This window comes from Dermacentor albipictus, chromosome 5 (genome assembly GCF_038994185.2).
Source record: "Dermacentor albipictus isolate Rhodes 1998 colony chromosome 5, USDA_Dalb.pri_finalv2, whole genome shotgun sequence".
NCBI classification, from domain to species: domain Eukaryota; kingdom Metazoa; phylum Arthropoda; class Arachnida; order Ixodida; family Ixodidae; genus Dermacentor; species Dermacentor albipictus.
The window spans coordinates 32,999,223-33,011,556 of record NC_091825.1 but is presented as its reverse complement, the minus strand read 5'-3'; the positions used below and the strand labels follow the sequence as shown (position 1 = coordinate 33,011,556).

At 52.3% G+C, this 12,334-nt stretch overlaps 1 protein-coding gene across 4 annotated transcripts in view; it reads right to left on the bottom strand.

Moving 5' to 3' along the window:
* wts (serine/threonine-protein kinase warts) overlaps nt 1-12,334 on the bottom strand; it is a 113,302-nt gene that overhangs the window by 55,523 nt on the left and 45,445 nt on the right. The gene's annotated exons all lie outside the window — the stretch shown is intronic.

Below are 12,334 nucleotides of genomic sequence, written 5' to 3'. Positions count from 1 at the left end.
CCACTGTATGTTGGCTCTTTCGAATATAATATATACACACGCTCTTCTACAAGCCCTCTGATCCATTCTCTAGCTCTACCACGTGAACCGGCATACCATATACTTCCCACACATTCACCTTTAATGCGTAAGCGTTCTTTGCCGAGTACGCCAGCAAAATTTCTCCGTCCCGTGACGCCTTTTGTCTGCAAAATAAGTGTGTAATTCGTCAAATTAACACCTGTAATCGTTACAACAGTGTAATAGTGGATGATTGGTAGCGTTAGAAGAAGAAAAAAAAAGATTTTTGACCGGTATTCGAACCATGGACCGCAGCGTGGCAGGCAGATGTATGTGTGAGCCACATTGATGGAGAGCGTCAGAAAAAAGAAAGAAGGAGAAAAACTGGTTATTCGCCGTCGCCGCGTCAAAGTCGCAACAAAGAATGAAGCTAACACATGTAATAGTTATTGTAGTGTAATATTAGAAGATTGGTTAAGTTAGAAAAAGAAAGGGTGAGGTCGCGGCGTGAACGTCGTAACAAAAAAGGAAAGACGCCAACACATCGAAGCCATTGTAGCGCAAAGAAACACGGAGAAAGAGGACAGGACACCACGGGCGCTTTGACTCCCGGCACAACACGAGTTAAGACGTGTGATCGCCATAATAATGTAATAGTAGATGATAGGTTACGTTAGAAAAAGAAAGGAAAAAAAAGCTGGTGACGCCGCTGCCGGCGCCTCAGGGTCGTAACAAATAAGGAAAAGAAAAAGAAAGAAAGCTGTTGGGTGGCAAAAAAAGAAAAAGAAAGTTGGGACTGCGTTTCGGCTCAGATGACACGATATGTCTGCAAAATAAATGCATAATTTTTATTTATTTATTTATTCATACTGCAGGCCAACATACTGGCCCATGCAGGAGGGGTAATACAGTTTACAAGGTAATAACAATGCAACAAAGATAATAAAAAATGTATATATAACCAGTGCATGAAAATGATGCATCCCATAGCCACGTTACAAAGATCATAATGCTTCCCTTAGCACAGTAACTACAACAAAATAATCGCACATTTGAATTTATTTGTGGATCAAAACGCTGTGCCAACAACAATCGGACACTAAACATAACTAAATACTGGAAATTTCACATATGAAAACGAGAAAAATAGTGAAAAAATTTGTGTTTATGGTTGTGTTATTTTCTGTGAAAAATAGTTCTCCAACGCACTTAACCACGATAACCCACGTAATCGTTATAGTAACGTAATAGTTCATGATCGGTAGCGATGAGTAGACATGCATACGCTAGCTAAATAACTAAGCAAAAGCAAAGTAGCAGCCGAGCCAAAGAATGCTTACGCGTTAGTGCAGAATTTCTGTAGCAATATTTCCACTTTGAGATTCCTAGTGCTAACCGCTTTAAAAATTGCAATTCAAATTCATGCTTCAGCAGTGTGGAATGCCTTAATGTAAGCGCCGTAGTCCGTAAGATATTCACGTTTTTCTTTTGCACAGCTTAAACAGATTCGAATGTGACTACGAGAAAGGGTGCTGTCAACGCGTCCAGCTGCTTCGCTTACGTAAGCTTTGGTTTCGGCGCTACAGAAAAGTGCTCGCGAGCGTAACACCAGATGCGCAAGCAGCTTCCTGGAATAGGCTGACGTGGCTTTGTTTCTGCCTCGGAGTGGCTGGCGCCAAGAGATTTCCCCGAGCCGCGGCAACCCGAAGCTCCGGTCGACAATGCACAACAGTATCCCCGTTGAGGTGACTTCTCGGCACAACACGAGTACGCCGCAGTGAAAGCAGCTTCGGTTTTGCTAGGAGAGAGAGAACGGATATCCATCCTCCCAGAAAGTAAGTCAAGAACGAGGGATTCGGAGACGAAAGCGAGCAGCTTGCGCTCGTTGATTCGACCACGAGGAGACGTACTATTACGGCCGCATTCTGCGGCACCCGAAACGCAGACGGCAACGTTCGACTACGCTTTTAGCGCGTCAGATGCTCCGAATGACCTTGCCGGGAGGGCAGAACACGATGACTAGCGCGCTATCCGCGCTACGCGCCTAGAAAAGGCTGTTCCTGCGCATTTATGCTCGCTAGGCCGACGGTAAAGGAGCACTGCTATTTAAATGTCCCTCTAAGGACGCGCCTGCAGACAGTCGCGGGGGTGCAAACAAGCCAGTCACAGTACGAACAAAGGCCCCAACACAAGAAAGAAAGCTCGACGAGCGGGAAATAACGGCGGGGCGAGCGAACGCGGAAAAAAGAAATAAAAGAAGTCTAGGCAGATCAGGCCCACGGCGGAGAAGGAACGTCGGATGTTCGCGCCGCTGCTTGACCGGAAAACGACGACGGTGCGGTGGAGGCCCCCACGTGGTTGCAGCGCGAGCTCGCTGGTACGGTGCCATCTTGGAATACCGGCGAGATACGAACGAGAGAAGACGCTACGAGTACAGCCGTCGTCGGCTTAACCCGAACAATGAAGACACACCTCTAGCGTATGCAAGCTTTAACGAGGCAGGCCGTACAGGGCAAATATCGAACGCCATATTAGCCGGGGTGTTCAATGCACCCCAAATACGTATCTGCAGCAGCAGCAGCAGCATGTGCAGAACAAGCCCTGCAGCGCGGCATTTGGAAATACGTTATCGCTGCCGGAAGTTAGCGCCGTGTCGGTGCGTTCCCGGTCTATTCTCGCGTCTCGGCATGTTGTTTTGCGCCGCCCTGGTTAGTATGCCGGGGTAGCCACGGCTACCACTTGCCGTGCTTTACGAGGCTCCCGGCGCTCCTTCCGGAGACAGCAGAGAGAGAGAGAGAGACTAAAGAAGCACTTCCCCTACCTTTGTGGCGTCAACGCAACGCTTCGCACTCGCCCTCAGTCGCGCTCCCTTCACAACGATGACGGTTCGCGTCACACGGGCCTCCGGAGTGCAATCTCATCGCGACGCGCTTCGGGCGAGCCGCTGCCGCTCGAACAGCCCCACTTAAAAAAAACTCGGCGAGCGCGCGCGTGTACGCACCCACGGCGGCGGCGCGCACGTGCCAGCGTCGAATGACGGCCACGTGCTGCGTCACTGGACGCGTCGCAGGTTCGCCAGCTGCGACGAGGTGACGTCAAGACCGGGGCCTGCTATGTATAGCCAGCCGCGGTTGTATACCGGCGGCGGAGTGGACATCTGTGAATACCGCGTGACCAAAAGAAAAAGAAGTCGTCGCGCAGGACATGCCCCGCGCTACGAATTTTCGCCACCAGTTCCATCGAGCAAGCGCGTGCTTTGAGAGATTGAGGGAGAAGTAGTAAGAACTCGAGCAGCGTGCCCCTTCTGAAAAAAAAAAAAAAATTGCGCCCTCAATGATGGAATAATTGCACGAGTATAAAAACAAAGCGGGCTAGGAAACTTGAGCGATGCCGATTATCACGTTTCGAACGCAACGCAATCCGTTCCACCAAACTGGAACAGACACATCGGAGCACGTCACCGAGGCGGCCAGCACCAAAGGCTTTGCCAGCACTCACTCTGTCTTCCACCACTGCACACAGCAGACGGACGCCCCTCTTGGACAACGCGACGCGTGTTATGATGGGAGCCGTGACGTCACGGATGCTGGCCGATCATTTCAGAGCAAGACGTCGAACGACGCGTGAAGCGTTTGTATGTATGTGTGTGTGTGTGTGTGTGTGTGTGTGTGTGTGTGTGTGTGTGTGTGTGTGTGTGTGTGTGTGTGTGTGTGTGTGTGTGTCGCTTAAGCTTTTTTTTCTTTTCATGCTGAGCCTGACGATACAATATGTACTTCTCGAACTTGACGTTGCCGACGGGTAACTGGCCTCCTATTGTTCTTCAAATCGAACGAATGACGAAGCAGCGAGACAGTGTGTACGTCCGTTCGTATACACCGGCTACAATGTGCGTCATGGGGCCCCGCCGTTTACAAACACGCAGCCTTTGAACGCAGCAGCGTCGCCTTCGGGCATACAGAGACGTCGCCGTAGAAGGTGCCGGGTACTGACGGCTGCAGAGGTTCTTCCGAAGGGGGCGGGGGATCGACCCGATGCCGCCTGCAGCCACGCTTTCTCTCACCGGGACAGACACGATGTGCCTCCCCTATTCCGGCGAACCCGTCGCCCTTCCTTCCGCAGACAACGAGCCCCTCTGCCTACTTGCACGCCGGGTCGGTGCCGCTCGGCCCAGCTGACCTTTTAACTCTCAAAAAAGCTGGGTCGACGAGAGAGTAAACACGAAGCGACCCACCTCGCGACCGAGCATCCCGTCACCAAGTTGTTCCCGGTTCTATTTTACAGGCACACTCTATCAGAGACGCCACCCCCCTCCTCAGGGAGCCTATTGGCAAGCGCTGCTTTAGGGTGGTGACATCAAAATTTTGACCGCTAGTTACGGCCTAATTTAACGAGCAGCCATTTTTGTCCCGACTCTCGCTAGAAGTCCCGGCGCATTCGTGTTCTTTTTTCGTCACCCTCTGATGTACCCATGGTGGCACGCGCTCTATTAAATTTCTTTTAGTTTTACACCAATGCGCACGCGAAATCTGTATGCAACGTTATTATACAAGTTGCCCTTTCCTTTTATTTTACCTCATCAAACTTCTATTTCACGCCCTGCGACACGCATACAGCAACAGGTTATAAGGCACCGAGGCGGGCTCGTGGTGTCTTACGCCAAGAATGCGAACTGCGTTAAGCACTGTCGTTACCTTCCACTTGTACGTATAGTACATAAAGGATGCTTTTTCGAAGTGTGCTGTAATAAATACTTACCAGCCCGTTTAACTATGAACGTAGACGTGTCATCTAGTTCATTCAGGTACGCTATATCTCTGGCTGTTAAGGCCAATGCTTATCGAACAAAAAGTTTAGTTTCACGTCCCCCTGGGTGGCGGGAAACCTGGCTGGTGTTTCGCCGTTTTGTGTCCCGCATCTTATACTGTCCGGAAAGTGTGTCGGAATGTTTAGCCCGGCAATTCAGCTGGCGGCGGCACGTACGCTTACAACGCTACCCTAAAACAGCTTGCACGTAGGCTCCCCCCCTACATTCGAGCGCCTCTGCCAACGTCGGAAACAACGCGTACGCAGGGGCTTCAAACGGACACACGTCGCCAGCACGTTCCGCTGCCGGTCGACTCCCGGCAAGTGTGCAGAATGCACTCCGCTCCTCGATTCCCGTCCCGACTCTCTCGACGCCCGACGGCGTATATAGTCCATCCGACAACCCCCTCGTGACCAGCGGACGTCACTACACACGCGGCGAAAATAAATTACGTCGTCCACACGTCGTCAAACGCGGAGCGTTGTGTGTGCCCTGGAACGGCGTTCGATCGTGGTGTCGTCATCGTCAAGTTCTCCGTTCACGTTCTCATCGAAAGCACACACAAAAAAAACACCGCACAAGCGCAAGAGGCGCGTCGGTCCGACGCTACTGGCGCGCGGGCGAGCGCCGCCCGACGCGTCGTCCGTCGACTGCGTCGAACTGCAGACGTGCTCGACAGCGTACCGCAACGAGCGCGCGTGCGTCGGACTACGTCCGGCCCTTTAAAAGAGAAGCTTCAAGCTTAAGTAAAACAGCGAGACGCCGCGCGGCTCGACCGACAGGCTAGGAGCGCGTTTTTACTGCGAAGCTGCACATAGCTACCCTCCGCCGGTCGTAGATGGCCGTCCGTCTACGCGTCGCGTCGACACGAAACAATTTTCGTCTCCAGTTTCTCGCGAATGGTCTGTAGCTCTGAATCTAGTGTAGGTAGCTTGGAAAAAGATCATACTGAAGTTGGCCGCTAACATGACTCTATCATTACGCCGCGTTTCATTTACTTGCCATAATTGGTTAGTTTATAGTTGCAAACATTGCATAATTCCCGTCTGCTGTCAGTAGATGGCCGTCTGCAGAGGCAGTATGCCTACAGAAAACGGCTGTAACTCTTGTTTTATCGAAACCATCCCGAAACAAATTACATGACAATTAGCCGGGGGCAAGGAGATTCTTGATGATGGGAAGGAAAGGTTGGGGTAAAGTGCAGCGCAGTAACTGTCTCTCAGCAGAGGACGGGGACTCCACCATCACGCCGCGGGCTTCAATCTACTTTTCAAGATTACGTAGTTCCCAGTGAAATTGTAAATATTGTTACGCGAACGAAGGATTAAGAACTAGAGACTATGTACGACGTATATTTACAAAGGATAACTGCAGCGCTGGCCAGTTCAGCCAGAGAGCGTTCGTCGTCGGGGCGCCCGCGTGCATCGTCCACGAGAAACACGCGATGTGCACGCATCATTACCCCCGGCGGCGGAAGCACCGTCCCGGTGCCTCTAAATATCGCTGACAACAGGAGAGTGGTGTGGCGGGCGACATGCACAACGTCGGTTGAGTTCGGGGCAGATGCGGCACTGGCACTGACTGGAGCGATTTCGTGCGTAACTCGAGTCACGGCACGCAGCACTCGACATGGGCCTGTGTGCCGAGACAATATTGTGGAATTCCCGTCCGCCATGCGGCGGTACTTGCACACGTCACTACTTCGTAAAAGAATGAGAAGAAATCGCTCCACAATCAAAACATGTGTTCGCGGTCTGTGTCCTTCAATAATAATAATAATAATAATAATAATACCCATACATACACTGATTTGACGACTGACGTAAAACACACCACAGCTTCGCTCCTCGTCTTTCTTCACAGAGTGGATGGACTGATGAATATTTCTTTGTTCATCTCATCTGTATGTTTTACAATTACCACCGACTCTCGCCCCCTGCTTACGTTAGTGATGACGATCACGTCCCTGAAAGATGGCACATCCTTGTGATTCAAGTCGCTTCTATTAGTCACGCCTTTTTATCATCGCGGATATTTCAGTTTACCGCTAACTCTCATCGTGAAGCACGAATTTTTCTTCTTATTATTAAATATCGCCATTTGAAGAGCGGTCGACGTCCCCCACTGCGCATACCGGATGTGTCGGAGTGGGCCTGCCGATGAACAAATTAATGGCGTCAGCTGTGGGGCCACTGCTCCGTGGGGACATACAGAATACATTTCACCTACGCGAATACGTACGACTCCTCCAAACGGACAGTGGGCCCACGGTTCTCGCCCTTCATTACCAAAATGTTCTTCCGCTGACGGAGTACGCGATATTTATCGGGAGGGGGGAGGCGGCAGCTGCATCGCGGTGCCGAGTTCGGCGCCCTCGCACGTAAGGCCACATTGAGAGCCACGATGACCTTCCGCTGTATATACATAAGTTTATAATGAAGGCGCACTGCCGATACTTAAAATCAGGAACGCGTTTGCGTCGAAAGAACCTTCTCGCTTTTTTTCTTTCTTTCTTTCTTTTGCGATTCAAATTCCCGTGCCAGCAGAGAATGCGGATCTACACAATGGAGGAGCCTCAGAAGGAACGCCGAGAAGTAGCGTGGCGAAAGAGCAAGCGAGCGCCAGCTGTCGCACAATCCGCGCATATCGCGGCATTTGACTATCGAGACGGATTATACTAGCGGCAGCGACTGAATTCGCGTAAGCACCTGTCCTATTCGCACATACCGTTTAAATGCGACTCGGAATAGATTTAAAACTCGAGTTCGAGGAATGCAAGCATAGCGCCAGAACGAGGAGAACTTGGTGCATATTTTCGGTGCCCAGTCGGGGTCGTCTGCAGTATTGCGTCGCGCGGCGTCGTCTCCGAAACCAGGGCCGAATAGCGCGCCCGGAGCAATACATGCATAGTGCACGTTTCGACAGCAACCCCACGAGTCCCTTGCCAATCGACGCGGAACCCGTTGGCGCCAATTACAAACACGCACTCTTCCCTCTTCTCTCCCCCCTCTCTCACTCTTTCTCGCCATCACTCACTTTTCCTCAGTCGAGCACGTACAGTCTGCCCTCAACCTCGCGTCCTGCGCTCTCCATCTCCTCTCGCGTTGCCCGGCAGATCCTCCCCCGCGGGGCCCACAGCAGCTGGAGACGCGGGAGGACTGGGAGTCGCGCAGAGCACAGCTACCGACCACGCTGCCGGCGTCGTGGACCGAAGGTGGTGGTGGTAGAAACATTTATTGCCAATGATATGAATGGTGGGGGCGAAGCCCCCTACATGGCACTTGAGTGCTCCCTTACTATGAGGGGGCACCCTTACAAAGCAAAGGAGAGTCCTTGAAGCGCAATCCTTCTTGTTGCACTGGAGATGATCCGGCACTGGTCTTGAGCGGAAGTGCAGGTCAGAAGAGTCTCCCAGTAAGACACCGCCACGGCAGGTGATGGGGGATGAGGGAAGGTGGGGCACGTGAGGAGGGTGTGCAGGAAGTCTCCTGGTTTGCCGCAAAGTTTGCATGTTGAGGGGAATTGGTCTGGGTATGTGGCATGTAGTAGTATGGGGTATGGAGCAGTCCGAGTTTGTAGTCGACGCCAGTGTGCGGCCTGCTCTATGGTGAGGGATGGGGCTGGGGGTGTGTATTCCCTTCGTTTGTCCCGGTAGTACGAGAGAATATCACGGAAGGAGAGCAGGCACTCCCCGGCCCGTAGAGGGGGCTCGGCTCCCACTGCCCGGAATGTGAGACCTCGGGCGAAGGAGTGAGCCTCCTCGTTGCCGGGGAGGCCAGCATGTGCTGGCGTCCAGATTAGCGTTATGCGGCGCCGGGGCTGCCAGGAGCGTAGTAAGCGCGCAGCGGTGCGGGATATGTAGCCATTGGCATAGTTGAGAATGGCGGATTTGGAGTCAGTGATAATTTTGGTGGCAGATGAAGAGATGAGAGCAAGCGCGATGGCTGCCTCTTCTGCCTCTGTGGTGGAATTGGTGATGATTGAAATGGAGGTTAAAAGCTTTGCTCGATTGTCGGCTACCGCCAGGGCCATACGGGAGCCTGACGTATATTCCGCTGCGTCCACGTAGACCACCTCATGGTCCTCGCCATACTGTTTGTGTAGGGCCCGAGCCCTTGCTCTTCGGCGGTTCCCGTCTCGCTCAGGGTTCATGTTCTTGGGGACAGGGGGTATGTTGAGGTTAGAGCGGAGGATAGGAGAAAGGGGGACCCTCTCGGTAGGGTGTGTAATAGGGGTTAGGTTTAATTGGGATAACAGAGTGCGGCCAGGCTCTGAGTTAGACAGACGGGATATTTGTGCCGTAAAGGTGGCTTCTCTGAGTTCCTCAAAGGTGTTGTGGACACCGAGTTTGAGGAGTCGGTCATTGGATGTGCTGGGAGGAAGGCGTAGAGCTGCTTTCGTGCAACTCCGTAGGAGCGCGTTTACTCGATCTCTCTCCTTCTGTCGAAGGGGTAGGTAAGGAAGAGCATATGCGGTGCGGCTTATTATGTAAGCCTGGGTGAGGCGAAGCGTGTTTTCCTCGCGTAAGCCAGCCCGGCGGTTCGCTATGCGGCGAATCAGTCGGGTGGTCTGTTGAGCGTGTGTTTGGAGAGTTTTTATGACTTCTCCGTGCGCGCCATGAGAGTGGATAACTAGCCCTAGCACTCGGATTTTTGATACTAGTGGGATGGGGTGAGTACCTAGCGTAAGGGTGATGGGAGGAACGACTGAATCGTGTTGCTTGTGGCGGTATAGAAAGAGCTCCGATTTTGAGGGGGAGCAGGTCAGGCCACGCTCTTGTACATATGTGTCGATGGTGGTTAGTGCCAATTGTTGGTGTTGTTCTATTTCGGCGTTACTGCCTCGGTTTGTCCAGACAGTGATGTCGTCGGCGTAGAGGCTAAAATGGATGTCGGGGATTTCAGCTAGTTGTTGGGGTAGGTGAAGGAGTGCTATATTGAATAATATAGGGGAAAGGACGGCTCCCTGGGACGTACCTCGTGCCCCGATTGTGATACCTGGGAGGCTGTGGTCACCGAAAGTAAGTGTGGCTATGCGGTGGGTGAGGAAGTCTCGGATGTAGTTGTACATCCTGGCTCCGACTCCCAAGGTTGTAAGGTTTTGTAGGATAGCTGAGTGTGTAACGTTGTCAAATGCCTTAGTAAGATCCACACCTAGAATAGCTTTGGTGTCGTTGGTTTGAGAGTCTAGAATGTGATGTTTTAGCTGTAGGAAGACGTCCTGTGTGGAAAGTCCAGGACGAAATCCAAACATGCAGGTGGGCATCAGATCATTGCTTTCTAGGTAACGGCAGAGCCTAGTCTGGAGTACGTGTTCCATCAATTTGCCCACCGAAGATGTCAAAGAGATGGGTCAGAGGTTAGAGGTGAGCAGAGGTTTCCCTGGTTTAGGTATGAAGACGACTTTGGCCTCTTTCCATTGCGATGGGAGGGTGCCCTTTTGCCAGCACCCGTTAAAGTATTCGGTAAGGGCCGTAATGGATTCGGCGTCGAGATTCCGGAGTGCCTTGTTATGTACCCCGTCCGGACCGGGGGTTGAGCACGTGTTAAGTCTCTGGAGTTCAGCCTGAACTTCTGCTTCTGTAATGGGTTGGTCGATGAAGTCGTTAGGGGGGCCTGCATAGTCGGGGTGTGTTAAAGGAGGGTGTGTGGGGAAGTACAGGTTTCGAAGTTCTTGAAGGAGTTCCAATGGAGGTGTATCGGAAGTATGTATGAGTTTGGTGAGGTTGTGTCTTTGTGTAGTCTTAGACTGTGTGGAGTCTATTAAGTGTCTAAAGAGGTTCCAGGTCTGAGGTAAACTCATATTGCCATCTAGCTTGTTGCATAGTGATTCCCAGTTTTGTCGTGAAAGAGTCGCTGCGTGTGTCTCTATCTCTTTATTGAGACGGGCGAGGCGGCGTCTAAGTGTCCGGTTCCAACGCTGCCTTTGCCAGCGTCGTTCTAGGCTTGCTTTAGCTTCCCATAAATGTAGAAGGTGGGAGTCAACTGTGTCGCTGGGGTAGTCCTCCCATAGGGGACGAGTTGCGAGTCGGACATCACTTTGTAGTTGTTTGGACCATTCGGTGATGTCCTTGATGGGGGCGGAGGTGCGGGCTGCTCTACATGATCGGAAAGAGTCCCACTTCGTGAAAGTGGAGCCTCTGGGAGGTCTGCGGGGTAGTTGAATGTTTAAGAGAATTTCGATGATGCAATGGTCACTACCCAAATTCTCTTGTGTGTTGCACCATGTGGCGTGAGGGAGGCGATGTGCGAACGTAAGGTCTGGCGTAGTGTCTCTACAGACGCTGGTTCCCGTGCGTGTAGGAGAGGTAGGGTCGGTGAGTAGAGAGAGACCGGCTTGTTGCGCTGCTAACCACACACGACGGCCTTTCGGTGTGTCATGTGGGTAACCCCAAGCCGTATGCGGGGCATTAAAGTCTCCTACAACGAGTAAGGGGCACTTGTTTGCTATGCGCTTCGCAAGTGTAAAGAGGCGTTCGAAGTTGCTTTGTAGGCACTTTGGGTGGCTATATACATTTAGGATGAAGAGACTGTTCGCTCGAGCGTGTTGCGGCACAAGCTCAATTAGAAGGTGATCAATGTCTTGAATTGGTAGTGTATGGGAGATGGTGGTGATTGAGCGACTAACTAGAAATGCTACCCGGGAGGGTAGGGGAGATGCGGGCAAAATAGGAGTATAGCCAGGGAGGGTAAGTGGGTTGGAGGGTTCCTGCAGGGCAAGGATGTCGGGCCCCGTTGCGCAGGACAGCAGTTGGTGGACCACATGACGCTTCTGGCGAAAGCCCCGGCAGTTCCACTGCCAGAGTGTAAGATTACGGTTTGGAGCTGCCATCATGAGAATCGATAGCAGGGGAAGGAATAACGGGGGGGTGGGAGTCGTGAGCTATGACAGGCATAGGGTTGTCGTTTCCCTCCGTTGCTTTAGCCTTCTTGCGGCTATTTGGGGTGGGGTCCCGCTTCGGGAGGGCGGTTGAGTAAGAATTGAGCTGGGACTCAAGATCGCTACATCGGTCAGAGAAGCCTTGGGTTAGCACGTCTAATCGTTGGTTAAAAGAAGTATTATCTTGCGTTAAGTGGATTACCGCGTTTTTGAGCGTTGCACATTCCTGGTTGATGTGAGTAATAGCGGCCTGCAATTTTGCCTCAAAGCGAGCAGCGAAGGACTCAAGCAGGGTTGGAATGTCGTCTCGTGAGGTAGCGGTGGGGGGAGTGGGTGCTGTGCATGCAGTTGAATTTGCGGAGGGTTCGGTGTCAGCTTCCATTGCTAGCAAATCAGGAGAGGAAGTAGGGTTGGAGTGACTGGGTAAGGTATGGGCGGTGGGTGGGTTGGGGGTGGGAGGCTGGTATGCGGCAGGAGCGGGGGCAGGTGGAATGGGAGATCCAGAGGCAAGAGCACTTATCTGGGTTTCCAGTTTGGCGATATGTTGATGAAGGGCGGCGGCTTCTTTCCGGGCTGCTGTAGCTTCTGCTTTGGCCGCCGCTGCCTCCTCCTGGGATTTTGCAAGGGCGTGTTGCAGAGTGGGAGTCGCCG